Consider the following 20,654-nt stretch of genomic DNA (forward strand, 5'->3'; position numbering starts at 1 on the left):
AGTCTCCATTAGATGAGGAATTTAGAACAACAAGTAACAGCATGGCCTTCCCTAGCGACCTGTGTGATGGCCATGTCATCCAAATAAGATCTCTTAACTAAGAGAGACTCAATAGTGCTAACAGTGAGCAATTGCTTAGAAAAAAAAAGCTGTAATCCAATAAAAAAATAGAGACCTGAACTGGGAAATGAAGCAGTGAAGAGAGGAATGAATTTACAGAATGGTGTACAGCCTGAACAAAAAATGTGAGCATCTGGTCCCCCTGTTTCACAGAACAAAGGAAGACGAAAGGTGGAAAAGGAGAAAGAATCATCATTCAGGGAGTGTGAAATCAGCTTGAGGAACTTATTGCTTACGTGCCAAGATTCTGACTGGATTCAAAGGAGGAAGTTATGCATAGCAAAAATACCCCAAATTATAACAGCTGCTTTTTAAAAAGCTATGTTTAAGAAAGCAGGGAAGAAAATGTAAAGGACAAGGTCTGTGTCTTTCAGCCTTAATTTGGTCTCTGGAAGGTGACAAGTATAGGAGGTGCAAGATTCTCATGCCACCATGGTTTTTCACAGCTTTAACAAAACTCCCAGTGATGCCCAGTGTTGAAGATCATCTACTGGGACACCTGGACCTACACAACACGTCTGTTTTCCCATGAAATGTTGAGTGTTGTAGTATAAGCAATATTTTATTTAACCAAGGTCTGTTTTCAGTTGCTTGTACATCAACATCATTTTCCTTTACTCTGATAGCTGCTTGTGAGGAGCAGTTTATACAGTCACAGAAGCCATTTGGCAGCTTAACATGCCCTGGAAACCCTGCACACAGCTGCCCATGACTGAGCAGTCAGTTCACTGCCAGTAATTAGACATTATGAGTGAATGGCACCAGAGTCTTTGTAGCCAGTACACTCTGGCCGAAGGCACCAATGCTGCCAAATCCCACTGCAAGGGAAAGCCCTCTACAGCTACAGACGTCCTCTGAGGAGCATGCAGGGCCAGACCCCAGCCCACAGCTACAGCCTTCAATGAACTGAGCTGCAATAAAGATGAATTTAAGTTTCAAAGCAATCCTCAAAGTCATCAGGTTCCTGAGGTTTACAGGTACCACATGCATTGCATCTGGGACTGTTTGCTATACAACTACTAAGACACTATAGAACACCAGCCTCTCCCTGAAGTATAAATGCAGAATTTTACTTTTATGCTGTTTTCCAGTCAGCTGCTCTTCTTCCTCTGCACTGTAGGTAATTGTTTACCTGTACCCCTCATCCTTCATGTCTGTCTACACAAAGGAAAGGCAGTGCTGGGTGAGAGAACAAGAAGCAGCCTATGTGCAAAGGGGAAAAAGTAGCTGTCAGGTCTTGCATGCAGGAAAGAGCAGCTCAGCAAGAGTCAGATCCAGAACAAAGGACAAAACTGACAGTTGGAGTCTCGGCCAGGCTCAGACATTGGATAAGGTCTGCTAAATTCACCAGTGCTCCCCTATCACCTCCACTTGATCCTAATTCTGAAGAGTATATTGGAATAGGATTGTTAGTGGCAACAGATGCTCATGAAAAGTTCATCCACATCTTTAAAGCAGCAGCTGCTGGAGACTAAGCATAATGCAGAAAAATATCAGGAAAAGCCCAGTCCTTCAGTGCACTCTCTTCACTAGCATCCTTTACACATGATGTACAACATCTGCTACCACGTGACTCCTCAGTGCATAGATGCTTCTCAGTCCCAACGCAAAATACTCCCAACAGCAGTCCAAAAGCTCTGCAGAAGTACTCCAGACACAGAGGGCACTTCTAACTCCAGCTCTGAGACTCCCACGTTGTCCAGCCAACACGATCAAGGACAACACAAGCTAACCATCACTGTCACAAATCTAGCTATCTTTAAACTGAAAGTTGCAGCTATGCTATGATGTTCCTATTACCTGTCATGCTCTGGTAAGTGGAAGAATGCCTCTAAACTTCATATTTACCTGACCTATTCAGGCACAAACTTACAGAAGCATGAAAGACTCTGGCCCCACAGCCACTTCTAAACTATTCAAGCAGAATTTACCCTGTCAACCTCAAGTCACTTCAACTCATCTTTACATTCTACAAGTCCACTATCAGCTCTAGGTTTTTTCTGTGTTTAACTACATTAGGGATCCCAAGCTGATCAAGATGAGCATTTAAGACCTAAGTTAGCAGGGCAAGTCTTATAATTCATTTCCCAATAGAACACTGTTTGAGGTATTTGAGTGATGTTGAATATTTACATTCAAGTTTTACCAAAGTAATTACCAGTTTTTATTTTTAATTTAAAAATACTTGCACAAAAATTCTAAAAAAAGCCACGTAAGTACGTTTCCCTTCTCTCAAAATGCCTCTCAAGTTTTAATTTTCTTTAGAAGTTAATGTTTTAAATATTTCAGATAAGATTTGGTAACATATTGCAGATACTAGAAAAAGATTTGCATAGCAACAGTAACACAATTTTCTCCCACACAATGACCCTGATTTTTCCTAAAAGTAACCTGAACAAATGAGATCAGATTCATTTTTGGAGTGGCCTCACAAGGTTTACTGCAACTACCCTTAAGATGAGTCTGTCTGAATTGTCTCTGGAAACTTGTCCACTCGTTGCTTCATCAAAACTGTGCCTGTGTTAAAACTTCCCAAGGAATGAATGCATGGTGAGGTTTACAGGCACCCAACATTCATTTGGCATATTTCAGTTAAATACCACTCAACATAATACCTTTTGGTCACACTAACAGTTTAGTTCTTTTATCCTTTGATAGTTCTCTGGATTATTCCGATTTCTTTGCCTAAACCATTGAATCTTCAGTCACCATACAGAAAAAATACTAAGGAGCTTTTGATCAAGATATCTCTTTAGTTCGCCTTAACAAGTAGCACTGATTTTTAAAGAAAATCACCAGAAAACTACACAATAAAGCACTCTAAAAACAGGTGCCAGATATAAAATGGACTTCAGATAGCTCCTGGGTTCCCCTAATATAGTTCACTAGCTGCTGAGCATTCAGAGATCATAGTTATGAGTCTCCCCAGCACTTAAGGTATGTGGTATGTTCCCCAAGATATATGGAAAGCATTAACCAATACAATTGCAAGAATGTTAGGCATAATGGTTAGGAACTGTCGGGATATAGCATTTTTCCAACCACATCTGCCAAATGGAGATGTTTCTAAGCTTCTAAGCAGTGACATCAGATGAACAGAGATGTACAGAAGACTTACTTCCTCTTCATTTTGTCTCCAATAGGAAGGGAACTATCAAACACTGCCAGCTAGCAGTGCATACTACAGACTCACTGGCAAACTGGGCAGATGCAAATGAAGGCAAGGAAACACTTGGGGAGTGGTGGGTGCTTCATTTAAAATCTGTGGGCAGATGGTCCGTATTTATTCAGCCAGAGATGAAGTCAGAAAGAACCACAAAGCTTTAATAAATATTCGTTCTGTCTTTAAGACAGCTTCTCTGCAGAAGGTAGAAAGGTTCCTGGTCTATGTTCTTTGAAAACTACAGTTTCTCTCTCCTCTTTTCCTTTTGCAGCAACACATTTTGCTCCAGTTAAACATTTCCCCCTCCTGCCCATGATATCTGCTCCAGCACTGTACCTTTCAGATAAATGAGCTCTTCCTTCATGTTAATCATCCCTAATGAGACAGACATTTCCATAAATTTAGTTTCTCCTCAACTTTTTTTAGATCCTGATATGGAGGCCTTCTGTTGCAATCCCCTAGACACAGGGAAGCAGGTAGGTCAGATTATGATTTTTTTTTCATACCTTGGTTTAATGCAACTCAAACAGCAAGAGGGCAGAAAAGTGGTAGTAGCCAAGGGAAGTAAGCCTGGGTTGCAAAGGATTGTTTTTGACTCAGCAATTAAAACACCTAGTCACATCTATACTTGCTTTAGGACAGGTGCAACGAACTGTGTGGAGTGATATTACCTACCTTCTATAGCAAAAAAAATTAGGTTCTTCCCATCTCCTTCAAACAGTTTGCATAATTTGAAAGAGAAACTTTTTGTACAAGGTTTACCTTTCACAAATGTAGAAGTACATCTTGAGTTGATACTTAAGAACCCCAGGACACTAATCAAAGGATAGTGGCACCTCTTGAGGGCAGTATTCAAGCAGGTACCCTGTGCAGGATCTCCCAGAACCCTGCACCTTCTCATGCAGGGCAGGAAAGGAACAGGGAATGCAAGACCTGTCATATATGTATTTATGAAAGACCACTTCTGTTGACACATATCACACTGTCATGTCAACCATATTCATGAAGAATTTTTATTCTTGACCATACTGCATTGCCAACTGTTCCCAATCTCAAACAATCCTACTGAGCCAGCATCCCACCCAGGAGCATTTAGCTTTGAATAATTGCATGAATACTTGAATAATTGCTACAAATTGTAAACAGGCTATTTTCTAATAGTAGTAGTTCACACTGTTTACTTTTTTCTTTCAAAGACCTTTTGGATATAACTATTACTTCTAGACAAGTACAGAAGAAAATTAAATTGACCTGAGCAATAATGTTAACAGCATATTGTGAACATGGTTAGGGAAATCTAGCAGATATTTGAAACTGTGTAAAGAAAAATAAAACCACCACAGAAGACCTGCAACACCCTACATGCAGGGTTAAAGATCTGCTAGAAAACCTTTATCACCTAAAGATCTTAGAGGCAGAAAATGGATTTTTCAATCAAGCTGACCATATGGTGGTGTTTTTTCCTAATACTCCATGTTATGTTCATGCAGAAAAGATAAATCATAGAAAAGGTCATTACATATTTAATCTGATGTTCTACAGAAAAGAAGCCAAATCTGTAATATTTTTGTAATTTCAATGCAACAAGAACATTCTTACCGTAAGGTGGGGGAATACTGTTAATACCCAAGTCTGACACTCTTAATCTTTAAGTATACAGACCACTACACTATTTTGAGTAACCTGCAATTTTCTTCATAGATCTTCATTTAGTGAGTTATTTTTTTCTTTCCAACTAACTGAAAAAATACAGCAAGTGTTTTTTATCATCTTTCTGACACTGGACATTTCAAGATGTTTTAGTGGAAAGAATGAGCTATTCCAAATAGATAAAAGATTTTTGAAGTATTAAGTGTTTTTCTAAAGAAAAATAGTAATATATACGTAAGCCCATCTTGATGTTTTTGAAGAACACCTCTTCACACAGGTGTACTGCTTTAAAATTGACCCTGGCTTTGTAGTGTTTTAGGGAAATGGAGCTTTATTAAATATAGTTTTTCTAATACAAGTGTTTTCTATGCTAAAACTGAGTCTTAGATCCACCTGAGGACTACTCCACTGGCTTCAGTTATAAATCTGTCCCAAGTCTTCAGACAATAGTTTTCTCTTTATTTTACAGATGTTCTTGTAAGGGGTGGCTGAAGCTATGTATACATATTGTTTATTTTTCCCCGTCAATCCAATACTCAATCTCACAACATTTAACCATTTTGCTTCCACTTTCCCTAAATAACATCTCTGAGCCAAGACAACAAAATCCAGAAAAGGCACCTAACATTTTTAGAAGGTATCAATATCTGAGAAAGTAGCCCTTGGAGCTATTAACCTTAAGGGAAACAAAAACCTAACGCTTTGGCTAACTTGTCACAGAACTTGATATGTCAACATGTACAGATTTTCTCTGTGGGAAGGAGAAATTAAATCTTCATCTACTGTACCATGAAGATTTCAGGCATTTTTATGCCCTGGGCTTGGTTAATTTCACTGACTTCAGTGCCAAGGAAGTACAAAGAGCAGCAGAAATTTGATGTTAAAAAAAGCCTGTGTTGAAGGAACTCAACCCAACAAAATCCAATTGACAAATGGCAGGCAGCCAACTGCATGCATGCAACCAACCTTTTAAATGCTGTTCACACAGACTTGTAGTACAAACAGCTCATCTTTTACAATCTGCCTTTAACAAAATATTTGAATATATCCTCAGCCAGTGTAAGGTGGTAATGTTATCTGATATTTAGGTACTCTTTAACACGTGTGCAAGAGTTCAGGATTTAGTGTGTGAATTTCATGGGTGATAACAGCCTGAGAACCTATACTATGATCTGTAAATTTCCATGCAAGCTATACCAAAATTGTTATATAAAATTTTATACTTTTCCAACATATAAGTGTCCTATAGTAAATCCTTACTCTGAGCTATAAACTCATTTGTGATAAAACAGTGCTTCTGCTCAGGCCAAAAAAAATTTATTGCAGCTTTAAGTGCAACAGCAGGCAGGGTACAGAACAAGGGAGCTCTTCCTCCTGAGCTCTGGGTCTGCATATACCAGAGACCATATATATTTTTTTTAATCTTCGCACAGTGGAAGTAATTCTTAAGCAGAACAGACCTAGCACGTTTCCTTCCTATCACATGCAATTCTGATTTCAGCTGATTTAGGTGGGTGTATGTGCAAAAATAACTGGAACTCCATTGTCTCTAAACATATCACTGCTACATTAATTTAACTAGCTGTGCTTCCTGGCAAATGGCTCACACTTTTGCAGGGACATTTAGGAATGGCTTTGCTCTAAAAAAAATATTAGGTTAATTAGACATCTGCTCTTTCCTCTGTTTACACTGCTTTCCTGATCCTCTCTCATTTTTCCTCAGCATTGGCACATACAAATAATTTAAGTTTCTTCTATGCTGTGCGATAACTTCCCTCCAGTTTCAGCCCAGATTTGCTCATAGCCTGGTGCTCTTCCTGCTTCTCCACACCTTCTTAATCCTTCTGCTTCAATTCTCTCCTTCCTTTTTCATCAATAATGGCTCATCATCCATGTATTTATCTCATCTCCACTCACCAAGGTAAGAAGCATTTCAACAATGTAGAACACTGTAAGTGCTACAATGCTATATAAATGTTTTGAAATAATTCCATTGGGGTAAAAAAAGGAAAATTTTCATCCAGCTGAAATTAATAAGATGATCTTACAAATAAGATGAGATGAATTTGCTCAAAATTATATCTTAATATAATATTCTAAATTTATTCCCTCTCTCATTCTTAGAGAAGTATAACAACAGTGCATTACCACAATTTCACTGGAATTTCTGACAAACGTTTTGCATCCAACACAACCATGGGCTTACACTCCATCATGGTAAGACATAAGCATCAGAACACAGTGGTACAAGTTCATTTTGTTTCAAAACCAAAGATAAGGTGATGTCGTACCCTCACACTGGGTTTGAGTATACAAACCAGCCTTGACTTAAAAAGGCATCCTAGAATAGCAATGTTTTAATAATTAACATGAAATATATCCAGTTTATTTTATTACATTAATATATTAAGTAGGTTCCAAAGTCAGTCTCTTGAAGTGTCACTGAGGGAAGCAAAGAGCCTTGCACTGACAAGTCCATTTTCCTCCCCATGAACTAATCCACCTCGTGCATAGTCTTGATCATATGCTGTTTTGAGGCTCAGCTAGCTACTCTAGGAATAACAGCTAGAAGAATGGAGAACAAGTCCAATCACCTGTCCAGCCTCCCCTAGTATCTCACCGGTGCCCAAAACCTGAAGCAACGGTGCTTGGTGCAGCGAACATGCTAGTAGTGATAGGAAGAACTGAGGACTCAGGTTCCCAGATCCTTGCTGAATGGAACATGAGATGTAGACAGACCACTTGCTTGAATTAGAAGACACCACCGCACACATAATCCAGTCTAGTGTGGGGAAAACTTGACAATTTTACAAGATTGGGTTTAACTTTTTTGGAAGCACAAATCTTCTACCTGACAACTTACACACCAGCCTGTGCAGACTGAGGGAAAAACACTGGTTATTCTAAATAACCTTTGGAGCCTGTATCAGCTGTGATAAACAAATTGGTAATACTGTCTTGGATAGAACCAGTTAACAGGTCTCAGCTGAGCATGTCATCAGGTATGTTAAAAGCAATCTCAAATCTCAGTAGATCTCAATATTACTTGGGGACAAAATTACAAGTCTGAAAACTGTCAGCCTTTCTAGGCCCATTTCTGTTTCCAGACTGGGTATAAGTGAGATTTAGGGGTGTATTATTCACTGCTAGTGCAGAAAATACCAAACAGTGCCAGGACGCCTTTGGCATTCTTGTTCAGAGTTCACTGTCTGGGATGTTATTCCTTGTGGGACTATATGACAACAGACATTAGTCACTTCAGCAGATATTAGCATGGCAAGCCTACCCAGAACTACATGCACCAATTCTTCCTTGGCTTTCAGTGCAAAGCTCTGTCAATAAGCTTAAAGGCCAGAAGCACAGCATTTCCTTTGGGATAGGATTGTGTTTGTTCTCAGGTTCCGTCCTGAAACAACAACGGTGTTTTCACCTCAAGGTGAGGTTTCACATTCTGCCAAACTCCTATGACAAAGTAAAATGCAAGTGCATGTGGCCCTTTTGCTTCTGAAAAAGACTGACCACCTCTTACCTAGTATAACACCCAAGTCAGCACCTCCAGGATTTGCTGCTTGTCAGGAATTACTCAGCTCTTGTTTTTCTGGCTTTAGTGACTACCTGCAGGTCTCAGCAGGACACTAGTGATGAAGATACAGGGTTGCAGAGCTCTTAATTTGTTAGGAGGATCCCTCCTGAAGCACAGCCCACTGACAATTTAAGATTTTTTACAAAGGATGAATTTGGACAAAATGCCAGAAATTCTGCAAGTTTCCAAATAAATTGCCTCTTCAGAGGATGACTCAGTGATTTTGCAGACTTGGAGAGAAGTGGATCAGTAGAGGGAACACTACCTAATAGCTTTTAAGAGTGGTGAAAAATGATTTGAAAAGCAGTGTACAGAACTGAATATCAATCCTTGCCCTAAACCAGAGGGATTAGGGCAAAGAAAGAAGATTATATAGGCCTAAATTATGCCTTTTGATGTGACAGTACAAAGTCAGTAGTATAAAATCTTGTTCACAAGACTGGAAGGAAAAGATAGAGTAAAACCTAGTCACAAAATTCACTTTGTGGTGAATTCCCACAATACTTTTGTATGTGGCCTAGCTGCCAATCTTTTCTCCCTTCAATTGTGATTAAAGGTAATCTTGTATGTTGTCCAGATATTTACTATTCCTGAATGATTAAAGATAGATATTTTGTTTAAATATATGTATTCAAAAACAAAGGCAAAATCTCCTTGTAAGTTCTCATGGTGATGGTGCAGCTGAAGATCCTAGTACCACTAGTAAGTCTAGAAACAATTCATAAGAACATGTACAGTGAGGCCAGGACAATTCCTTATGCTTAAGTCAGTTGCATAGCAGTAAAAGAATCTGAGAATCACAATTGCTCATCTGTCCCTGTCCTATTCCTCCACACACATACACTTTAATAAAAAGCAAAAGACATAAGAGTTATGAACTTATCATATCAGTTGTTAGCATTTCAAAAATAAAGATTGTAATAAAACTATATGCATGTACATGCAGCTGAAAAATACTGAAGCAACAGGGTAACTAGAACTGTTGGTTTCCCTACACAGAAAGGCAATATAGTTTAGCAAGTAAGCATAAGTTGGGATAGTGTCAAATATCAAGGCATTTTTTTAATGCAAGTTTCTGGAACATTCAGAGCTTTTCCATACACCACTAAATACTTGTTTGACTTGGATTTTTCTATGTACAAGCATAGGCTCACAAGCCGCTCATAAATATTATGATCTATTAAGCTATAACAATGCCTTTCAGACCAGAAATCTGCAGTCAAATTCAACCCATTAAGTTCTCAACTTCACTGAAGTCGTTCTCGTGAGTCAGATTTCACCTAGACATTCCCATGAGACTGTAAGGAAATGCTCTACTAGTACAGTTCTTAATAAACCTTAAAAGACATGAGATTATGCTGTGAAGCACCTTAATGTGAGAAAGCAAATGTTCAGAAAGCTACCAATTTACACATGACCTACTGTTCTGTTTTGAGTGAAATGAACTAACTGTTGAGCTGAGTTAAACTATTTATCGCTCACAGAGAAGTCTGAAATTGTATCCGAAAATACATCCTGGTGTTTGGATTGTGAAATCAAAAAACTCCTTTCAAGCTCATTACTGAACTGGGCATACAAAACCTACATTCTTAATGCCATGGCCTTTTTACTACCTTGAGTCTTCCCCTCTCCCCCTCCCCAATGGAGATGCACATAAAAGAGTGGCCCAACTACTACAATCTAGCTCAGATAACTGAATAAGCAGCCAGAAAGGATACCTTTTTCTTGCTCTATTTCATGTACTTTCTACACTGCCTTGAGAATTTGAGTGCTTGCAAGAGGCAATAGATGTACCTCATGCAGACACCTATGCCAGCAGAGCTATGCAGTAATGTTACAATATTCACTGGTACTGCTCTGATCACATGCTGGTACCAGCAATACCACTCTGACCAAGTGCAACCAACAGAAAAACAGAGCATTTGATTCCATCATGAAGGGAATGTGGGCTGCTTTTAACCTCATAGCCCACAATGTGAGAAGAATGATCTTAGAATCATTCAGGTTGGAAAAGACCTCTAAGATCATCTAGTCCAACTTTTAACCTAGTACTAACAAGTCCTCCACTAAACCATGCTACTAAGTTCTGCATCCGCATGTTTCTTGAAGACCTCCAGGGATGGTGACGCAACCACATCCCAAGGCAGCCTGTTCCAATGCGCACAACCCTTTCAATAAAGTTCATTCTCCTAATATCCAACCAAACATCCCCTGGCACAACTAGAGGCTTGATGTTGAGGCTTTGCAAGGTTAAAACTGAGGATTATCATAAAAGTTTTTTCCATTCAAAAATCCTAGTGTTAAGAAGCCTTGGAGAAAAGAGTACAAAGTTTTGGATGGCTAGGCACTAGGCAAAAGTGTTTCATTGGTTACAATTTGTTTTGTAAGAGGTCTGGCCTGCCATCTAAACTATTGCAAAAATAAAAGGAAGAAGGACCTTCCCATACTGCTTAATGAAAAAAATATCACCTTCAATAAAGAAATGAGTAACTCCCAGAAAGAGGCTTGGAGTAAGGTTAGATTTCTTCTCCTTGCTAAATAACCATGGGCCATACAAAACATGAGAAATGTTCACAAAGAAATTTTCATGCCCCTCCCAGTATTTTGTGATCATCTAGTTGTCTGTCTTTGATCAAAGTAGTTGTTTTCCATGCCTAGAATCATGCACACTAATGATCAGATAGTCCTTCTGCAAGACTATCAGAGCACATTTTATTTATTGTGCTATGTATGCATGACAAATGAGTCTGATGGTCCCCTGTCAGCCTGACCAGGATGCTTACATGGCTGCCAGAAAGATACATTAACAGTGTCCTCCATCACCCAGTAGGCTGCTATATCTAGAGCATGATTTAGTGAGAGATAGCTACTTACTATTAAACAAGCTGGCAGCATTGTAGAAGTCAGCTACAAGAGCTGGAGCATCCAAGATTGTGCATGAATTATGGTTTTGGCCACCTTCAACTCCATACCCTAGACATTGCCTTGAGGATGGGTATTTTGCACTTGGCAGTCCGCTGTCTCTCAAGCTATGGCCAAGCCCAATTTATCAAGTGCAAGCTGAGAAGTGGAAGATTTATGAATATAGTATAACCCCTTAATTGGTTCAATAGGGTTTTCTCAAAAGAGAGATTATATGATAGATGAAATATATGGAAAGAGGAGGGATTAAGTTTTGGCATTCCACTATGGCTAATGGCACACAATGAATTTGACAGAATACAGATCTTACCTGAAACAAACACCAAGCAGAGGCCAGTGATGACAGATTCCAGTTCCAAGCCATGCAGGATAAAAAGTAGGCAGAATTGAGGCTGGATAACACAGCAGAAGCAAAAGTCATGCAGGACAGTCCCAGGCCACCTATTGCAAAACAACAGGCACTTCAAACTTCAAGGTGAACATTAAGAATCCAAAATATAAACTCACTGTGAGAGCTGGGAAAAGCCTTTTCAAAAACATTGACATCCAGCAGTTGCTATGGATAAGCAACACTGGGTATGTTTAGATTGTTTACTGAACTTTTTACTTTGCTCACAGGATATCACAATGACACAGCTTCCTGCTAGACTCAGCTTATTGATGACCTGGTCTTAAGAACTTTATTAAGAAGATGCCCATCTTATCTTGGACTACATTAGTATTGTCTAGTAACAAGGCTCAGAATTGAAATGAGCTCACAGAAGCTACTATAGAGTTGTTTCCTATCTACTCTTCCACCCCTTTTTTCTTGTGGCAGCACAAGTTTTAAAATGAGGAACTAGTTACACAACATTAATATTTGGTCCCACTTGCAACTTCTTCCCTAAGCTTACTTCTGGACTTTGGTGGTAAAATAAGTCTAAGCTACCATGAAGATTTATAAAGCTTGGAGGCATATGGATAAATTTTCATGCAACTTGGTCAAGGAATCAGCCTGCACTTAAATACCATGTGTAGAGGACAGAATGAATACATCTATCCCACCTTTAATACAGTACGCCTTTCTGATCACCAAGGAAGAAATGAACCTGAACATGCATCGAAGAAGAGGTTGGAAGCTGAATAAATTGAAGGCTAATCCTAGCGATGGCGGTGCAGTGGCAACATTAACAAAAGATCTGCTTTCCTGATGAATGAAAATTGGAAGGTCATTAGGTTACATGTCTTCTTCAGAAATCCAGACGACAATACTGGATTTCTTAATGGTGGTGAAGAGATTGCAAGCCCCCATCCCTTAATACTAGTATGAGTGAAAAATATTGAAGTAGCATAGTGAAGCCTTCCCTTTGGACAACCTTGTACATGGAGAAATTGTCTCAGACAAGGGATTTTAAGATAAATCTTACTGAGCTTATCAATAGTTTTGTCTCAGATAACTTACTTTCTTGGGCATCTTGCTCAATTTTTGCTATTGAAGTCAGCAGAGCATAATAAACACTAACAAGAAGCAAAATGTTGGAAGAAAACATGTCAGTTTCACATTTTTTAAAGTAGATTCATACATTAACTCTTAGCTTTCAGCACCTCCTTTGCCACATAAATACTGGCCTTGGTATGAGCTCCTTCTTGTGATAGTATATACAGTTGCTCGCACATCAAGCAACTCCAAGTCTAATTCTTTTTTTTCTGAAAGAAAATTTCTCTTTAATTATCTTTTGTGACATAGACTGGAGTTTCTCCTGATAAATGTCACCTGAAAGAGAGGATATTCTCACCCATTGCTCTGGCTTGCTTCAAGAATAATTCCTGTTTACTTTCTAGGCTGGAACCAGAAACAACCTAATTTCGAATATTCAGCATACTTCGCCACCTTTCGTCTTTCAGTTGCTGCTGTGCTTCAATAGTAGAACATAGTGAGGAAGAAATACTGGTGACCAGAAACTCTGAAGCAAGACTGGGCAAGGAAGGAAAGTGAACAGCTTGTTCCTGTGAAGCAGGAACAGAATACAGTTGAAATTACTCTACAATTACGTTCTGCAAGGTCTTTTAAGTATGGAGGAATGAAGGACTGAGTTGTCACCCAACACTTCATTGTGAAATGACACTTTCTAATTTCAAGCTGTCAAAAGCACAAGCTACCCGTTAAAGATTTTTGAAATGGCTTGAGTCTTCCCACTGTCCTGGTTTTGGCTAGGATAGAGTTAATTTTCCTCCTAGTAGCTAGTAGGGTGCTGTGTTTGGGATTTAGGATGAGAAGAATGTTGATACCACACTGATGTTTTAACTGTTGCAGAGCAGTGCTTACACTAAGCCAAGGACTTTTCAGCTCCTCATGCTGCCTTGCCAGCAGGCAGGCTAGGGGTGCAGCAGGAGCTGGGAGGGGGCAGAACCAGGACAGCTGACCCAAAGTGGCCAAAGGGGTATTCCATATCATCTGACATCATCACTGAACAATTAATATTGGGTGACTGGCCAGGTGCCAGGCCCCCCAGGGTGGGGGGGGACAAGCTGGGCATTGGTCAGCAGATGGTGAACAGTTACATTGTGCACCACTTGGTTTGCACACATTATTAGTAGTAGTACTATTACCAGTCATTATTGTTTTCCTTTCTTTTCTGTCCTAGTAAACTATGTCAACCCACAAGCTTTCATTTTACTTTTTTCAGATTCTGTCCCCCATCCCACAGGGGGGAGAGCAAACAGCTGAGTGATGCTTAGCTGCCAGCTGGGTTAAACCACAACACCTACATAACACAATTTGAGTGTAAGGCTTCGTCAGGACCTCCCAGCTGCAAACCTTAGCAGACTGGTGAGAAAGGCATAAAAATCTGCACCTGGACATAGGAAAATGATGGGTAGAGTGATCAGTTAATGAATAATTCAAATGACCTGGATGATAACAGGTTTTTCTACTCAGTTTCTTCAAAAAAAATAACACTTCCATTCTCTCTTACCTTAGAGAGGGGGTAAATTTGGAAAGGAGGAGTTATTATAGGAATAAGGTGGTCTCTGTCTAACCTACCTTGGGAAGAAGACCAGAAGACAACTGTTTGTTTAGCTGGTAAATTGGATCAGTAAGTGAGCAGCTAACAGCTGCCTTCCTCCTTGCACTCAATTTTATTAGGTAAATCTAAAGCTGCAGAAAAAGTGTCAAAATAGAAATTTTCAGTGTGAACTGACCTGAAAAATAAATGCCTTCTCTATCCTGCCTGTTCAGAAAACTCAAAGTTATTCTAGCTCCATTTCCAGCATTTTTTATTTTTATTTTTTAACTGAACAGGTGCATAAATCATCCCAGGAGCCCTGGGGGTAACAAAGCCTAGACTCTTTCAGACTGCTGTCCTGAACACAATGCTGGTATTTCAGGTGCCAGCTCTGTTGGAAACTCATTGCCCATGCTCTGGGTGTGTCTGACTGCGTGCATGCATTCAGCAGTATCAGGGAGGCTTGCAGTTGGGGCTGAGAAAAATGATATTTAAAGTCTTGAGCCTACTCCCCACCATACTCCACTCCGCAGGGAGTTAAAGTCACATAAAGGATCTGAGCTCATTTTTAGTAGAAATACAGTGAATGTTACTTAAAAACTTGCAACTTATGAGTTAGCATCATATATTCACCCATGAAGACAAATAGTCTTCACTTCCTATAAACTAATTAGTCTTATACTTTTTTACATCTTTCTAGAGAGTACGGTAACATTTTTCCCACTTTTACTGGGAGCTTGTAACAATTAGGGTGATGGTTTGACCAGATGATCTTGAAGGTCTTTTCTAACTTTTATGATTCTAATTCTCCTTCTAAATACACTGCCTAGGCATGGACATACAATACTAACTTCTTCATATGTCCTTAGCCACATCTACTACATGTGCAAGTCAAGACAAATGCAGAAATATCACTGCATCATTTCCGACTGCCCAGAACAGGAAAAAAAAAATGTTAGTTAAAGCACTACTCACTGACAGCCTGCTGAACCATGACATCAGCTACTCACTGCATCCTGAGACCCAATGGTTAGAGGCACAGCTGAGCTGAAGGTTCACTATATTTCCTGGCCTCAGTTTCAATTGGCTGCCACTGATACAACTCAGCAGACTTCAGTAAAGCTGATCAACTCACTCCCATGTGGAACTTAGCCTAATAAATTCCTAGAAAAGTGTCATTGCCTAAAACTTTGTCCAAGCCTGAACATAATTCTTATCTACTACTCCCAACAGCTACAATTGATCTTTCTTTGTTTATTATCTGATTGACCCACTACATACTGCAATAAGACAGGTTGTTAAGTGCATTGGGTTGTTTTACAGCTCCTCTGTAGAACGTCTTAATTAGTATGCCCAATATTCTTCTAACACAAGTAAAGTGATAAAAAATATTGGCAGTATTGCCTCTTTTGCATTGTGATCATTCATGTTGTCATGTGGTCCTGAGAGGTGTTTGATAACTAAGAGGAGAATAGGAGGAAGTGACTGTGGTAAACAGTTCCCTGATCCTATATAATGTAACCGATGAAAGATCACAAAATCTTCTTCCTGTTGTGAACTCCTTTGCATATCTTAGTAATATTGTCTTCTGTGTCCAACAAAAACAACAATAAATGTCTCAGCAGGACAATTAATTGCCACTCTTCTGTTTTAAGACTGCCACTGTTGTCATGGAGTTCCTGCCACACAGGTGGTTTGGCCTGCATTAATATTTTTCCCTGCTTTATTACTCCTGCCTCACTTTTCCTGCTGTATACAAGTAGAGAATGTTGGTCCATCAATTCCTGTGATAGACAAACTATTTCTTTTTCTTCTTAGGAGCAAAGTTTCCCAGAAAATGATAACAGTATTTCCCTCCATCTCCATCTCTGTAATTCCTTCCATGGTGGCTTGACAGTACTCATAGTATTGACAATTTTCTGTTTTGCCAGATGGTGGAAATTCAGTGTAGACTCATTTCACATTTCAAAGGAATATGGAAATATCCACACATACTGTGTCACACTTTAATTAATGGCCCTATCTAACATTATACATCAGAAAAAATAATAATCTCTCCACCTAACACAGCATTGTTTTAGGCTTCCCATACTGGATTTGTTGAGACAGCAATAGTCTCTAATGAACTATGCATAATATCATGACCATTTTTCCTCAGAAATGCACAGTGACTTAAAAGGCAATGTAATAAACTTACTGAGCAGCTTCTTAATGAATTTCCTCCGTCTTTGCCACTCATAGTGATACGACAGTTTTTTCCTCTGTGATCAGTATGTACACCATGGTCACTCACTAGGTAAACCAGAGTCTTCATGTCCTGTGACCATGTTCCACCACTGGGAAGTGAGGTCTGCAAGCACGTATAGACAGCAAGGACGGGGCTGTGAGGATAACTGGTTAGTGGCTGTGCATGTGTAACCTTGGAAAAAGTCAACTTTGTAGCTGGTAAAAATAAGAGAAATCAGGGATTACAGAAGAAAGACAAAACTTATGTATATTTGAGGTTGCTGTGGGACTGTGCAAACCTTAGCCTGGGATATTTAGGGGAAGATCAAAGGCTGGAAAGGGAGGCCTCAAGGCGGGCTGGAAATAAATTAGTGTGGGGAAAAGGAAAGGAAGAGGGACAAAGTGACTGGTTGTGTGTAACTGAGATATAGGTAGGTGCATTTGTCTTTGAGACTTGTGCCTGGTCACTGCAGTCTGTCCTGTTGGCTCCTTAAATCCTCTTTCTATTCTCTCTGTGACTTTACTCTCTGTTCTGGGAGTGCATAGGTCAGATCTGCAAAGATGAACAGCAGCAAACAGACCAGGGAAGACAAATCCCCCAGGTCTCAAGTCCACCACATTCTGTTTCACTTAGGTCATGACATACTTGCCTCTGTCATGCCAGGTCAATAAATACTATAGGATCCACTAGAGTGAGATGTGAAAATACTTGTGTGCAGTTACCTGACCTCCTATAGGGATTTCTAGCTCTCTTCATGCAGTCCCTTCCAGATATAAGCAGCTCCCTGGGAGCTGACTCATGTCTGTGTCTCAGCTCCCAGTGCTCCCAGTTCTAGATGGGCTTGTGTTGAGCGCAGTTGTGGACCCTGCACTCCTGGGCATTTATGCAGCACTGCAGCTGGGTGTTACACCCTTCTAGTCAGAGGAGCTCTGAGGAGTAGAGGGTATAGCCATTCATGCTGCATCTGTTCTAGGAAATAAAATATCGCTGAGATTGTTCTTGGGAGCTGAGGCCAAATGACACAGTAAGGCTGGCCTCCATAGAGCATATGTCATCCAAAACACAGGGTGATCAATTCCAAAATGACGATTTACAGTCCATAATAACCCCTACATTGTAATATTTGGGAAAATGTTCATTGGTCTCAAAGAGGTATGCCATAGCTTGTACAGAATAGATGACTGTGAGACCATACACATGCCTGTGACCTTCCCCATTTAGCTTACTAGCATAGATACTTGGGGAGTTTGTGTGATGTCAAGCCAAAGCAAGAGTACAGCTGATGTTAGTAGGCCGTTCTGTAGATGCTGGCTCTGCACGAGACTAGCAGGGACCAGCAGGGAACCCTGTACAAACCAATGCAAAGAAAGAGCATTTGAGCATAAGCTGACCCCAAAACAATACAGCTTTATTTCTGTAGTGCTCTGCTGAGCTTGAACCATACTCATCTTGAGCTGGATCTGTACATAGCCAGAACAGGTGCCATTGCATCTGTAGTACTACTACTCTACAACTTAAAAATCCACCCCTCAGAGAAAATCTGTCCAGACCCTATGGCCAGTGGATACATAATGATTTCCTTTCAACTCAGACAGTGCTGGTCATTGCTTTGCCAGAAGGACAGGCCAAGCCTTGCTTTTGCCCTTGTGATTGACTCGTAGAGGCTGTTGTTGAGCAGCTTCTCACAACCATGAAATTCGTAGAGTTTACACTTCCCTCAGAGTATATAAGCTCTGTGAAACCATTAATTAATTGCAGACATCAGTTTCAAAATTACACTTATAAATCCTTTCTTGAGTTCACACCCTCAATCATTGAACCTGAAATAGGATTTTAAAAGTCTACTTTATTATTTGCTGTTTCTTCTTGTCATGTCTTTTTCTCCAGCTATCTACTCAAAGAAAAGAGAGCAGGAGGCTTGAATATCTGCTTTTCTGGCTCCAACATCATTTTACATTTTTGGGATTGAGAAGTTTAAATCTTAACAAGCCATTTTCAAAATTGAGCATGGAAACTTTTGCAGTTAATATTGGCAGAAGATCATTCTGCAAGTACTTTGGGTAGAGGCTGGCCTGTTGTTTCTTCTATTATTATTATTATTATTTACTTTTTAGGTATATTATGTGTTATTTAGGTATATTATATTGATTTAGGTGTATTATTTATTATGCATTATAATGAATACAATAGAGTACTTTCTTTAGGCAAATGATCTAAAGTTCTACTTAAACTTGTCAGCTTCTCTCTATCTTTGACATAGGTGAATGAAAAGAAATGCAACGATTGGCAATTTTTCCTATGTTTGTTATCTTACTTTACGTCCCAGCATAAGGCTTCTGTGCTGAGTTGTTTCTTCTGTTGCCTTGCTTATTACAGTGTGTATTAATTACATATCTTTCCTTGGTTTTCTTTTTTATGTCGTTTTTCTGTGAAAGTGTATGATTTTTTTGGTTTTGTACTTAAATGGGAAAGAGAAAGTTTTCAATAAATACTGCAGATTTAAACCATTTGAATATTTAAAACAATGTTCAAAAATATATATATATTTAAGTTCTTAGAGTGATCTTATGTTTAGTATACCAGTTGTAGTGGTATGTTGAGATCAGTAGAACTGCTCATGAGTGTTAAGCATGTGTCAGTCCTACAAATAGTGCTTTTCATTGCAAGTGTTTCAACAATGGTATCCCTACTTTACAAATGGGAAATCCTACATCCAACAACAAGCTGGTGACAGAGCTGGAAAAAAAAAAAAAAAAAAAAACATCAGGAGACCTGGGTTTGACTCCAAGACACCATTACATGCAATTTTTTTCATTCTATCTCTTTTTCTTTCCCATTAACTCTTCTAGTGTTCTACTATATTGCCTCAGTAAAGTACATGAGCACGCATTTTTGGGAAACAAGTGCTGGCACGCTGATAATAAGCTTTCTTTTACATGAAATTTCTGATTTGACAAAAGTGTTATTAAGTGACTTCACTTCAACATAGAAAAATGAGTAATTATTAGGACAAGGCTGATTCAAAGTACTGCAAACTATAAACAGCTATAAATGCTTATACTATTAGAGACCTTAATTTATTCCTACTGAAAAAATAAGTTGCACAGCCAGTTAATCATAGAAATATATGCAATGTATCCATTATTTTAATTCTTTACTTACATTAGATTTTTTTTTTCTAATTTATTAAGAGTTAGGTCTCCATTCTCTTATCTACAAAATTGCAGCATTGGACTGGACTCCTGCTAGGCTGCTTTTCCTGTTTCTTTCATGCTTGAAATAATTTCCTGGTGTATTATATTCGTATAAATGAGGAATGTAATGAGACAGTGATACTTCCCTTTGATACTTTTAATTACCTGCTTTGAAAGTGAAGACGAGGGGGAAGGCAAATGGAAATCTTCCTCCTATAAAACTGCAGACGAGGTTGAGTTTCTATGCTGCTTGCTGGGGTAAACTGCCTGCATATTGAATTTTGATGGACCCTGCATGCAATGCCCAGAGATACAAAGCCATCCATTCGCCTGCAATGAAATCTCAGATATAAAAACAGATCTTCATTGGCAGTGAACAACTGTGATTTTCTGTGAAGGTGAAATGTTGCTTTTCTCTCAGCACTATTACATTACATGCCAGGAGAGGTGCAGAGCGAAAGCTCACCAAGATCACTGGGAATTGTCTCCATTTCAGGCATTTTGCCTGTGGGTCAGGCAACTGAAAGGTGTTGGTAGGTCCATACTCACACCATGGGGAGGGCTGAGTTCAGTTTGCATGTAGGAGACTTTTCCTTGCACCCACATCCTTTGGGTGCTCAAGGCTCCAGGAGGAAATGTACCTTGTGAGTTCTGAGCCTCCTGAGGCTTCACCCTTGATCTGTACTTGACAGGACTATGAGATACGAGCCATAGGAGGAAATTTGACAGGACTAATGGAAAAATTTCTCACCAGCCATCACATGGCACGGTATTAAGTGCCAGCACCCTCTTTATCCTACCTGGAAGAGTC

The 20,654-nt window shown here is 39.4% G+C and overlaps 1 protein-coding gene across 21 annotated transcripts in view; it reads right to left on the reverse strand.

Moving 5' to 3' along the window:
* Positions 1-16,242, reverse strand: part of LRFN2 (leucine rich repeat and fibronectin type III domain containing 2) — a 227,500-nt gene extending 211,258 nt beyond the window's left edge. For 3 of the 21 annotated variants that reach the window (XR_014581793.1, XR_014581794.1, XR_014581797.1), the window contains exons 1-2: positions 15,398-16,238; positions 11,749-11,879 (exon numbers count right to left, since the gene is read on the reverse strand). The gene's annotated coding sequence lies outside the window, so the exon portion shown is untranslated. Of the gene's footprint in view, positions 1-11,748; positions 11,880-14,460; positions 14,575-15,397 lie in introns of all 21 variants that reach the window. The other 18 variants (XR_014581795.1, XR_014581799.1, XR_014581809.1 and 15 more) reach the window with 10 other exon arrangements.
* Positions 16,243-20,654: the final 4,412 nt, after the last annotated feature.

This window comes from Anser anser (assembly GCF_964211835.1).
Source record: "Anser anser genome assembly, chromosome: 3".
Taxonomy (NCBI): domain Eukaryota; kingdom Metazoa; phylum Chordata; class Aves; order Anseriformes; family Anatidae; genus Anser; species Anser anser.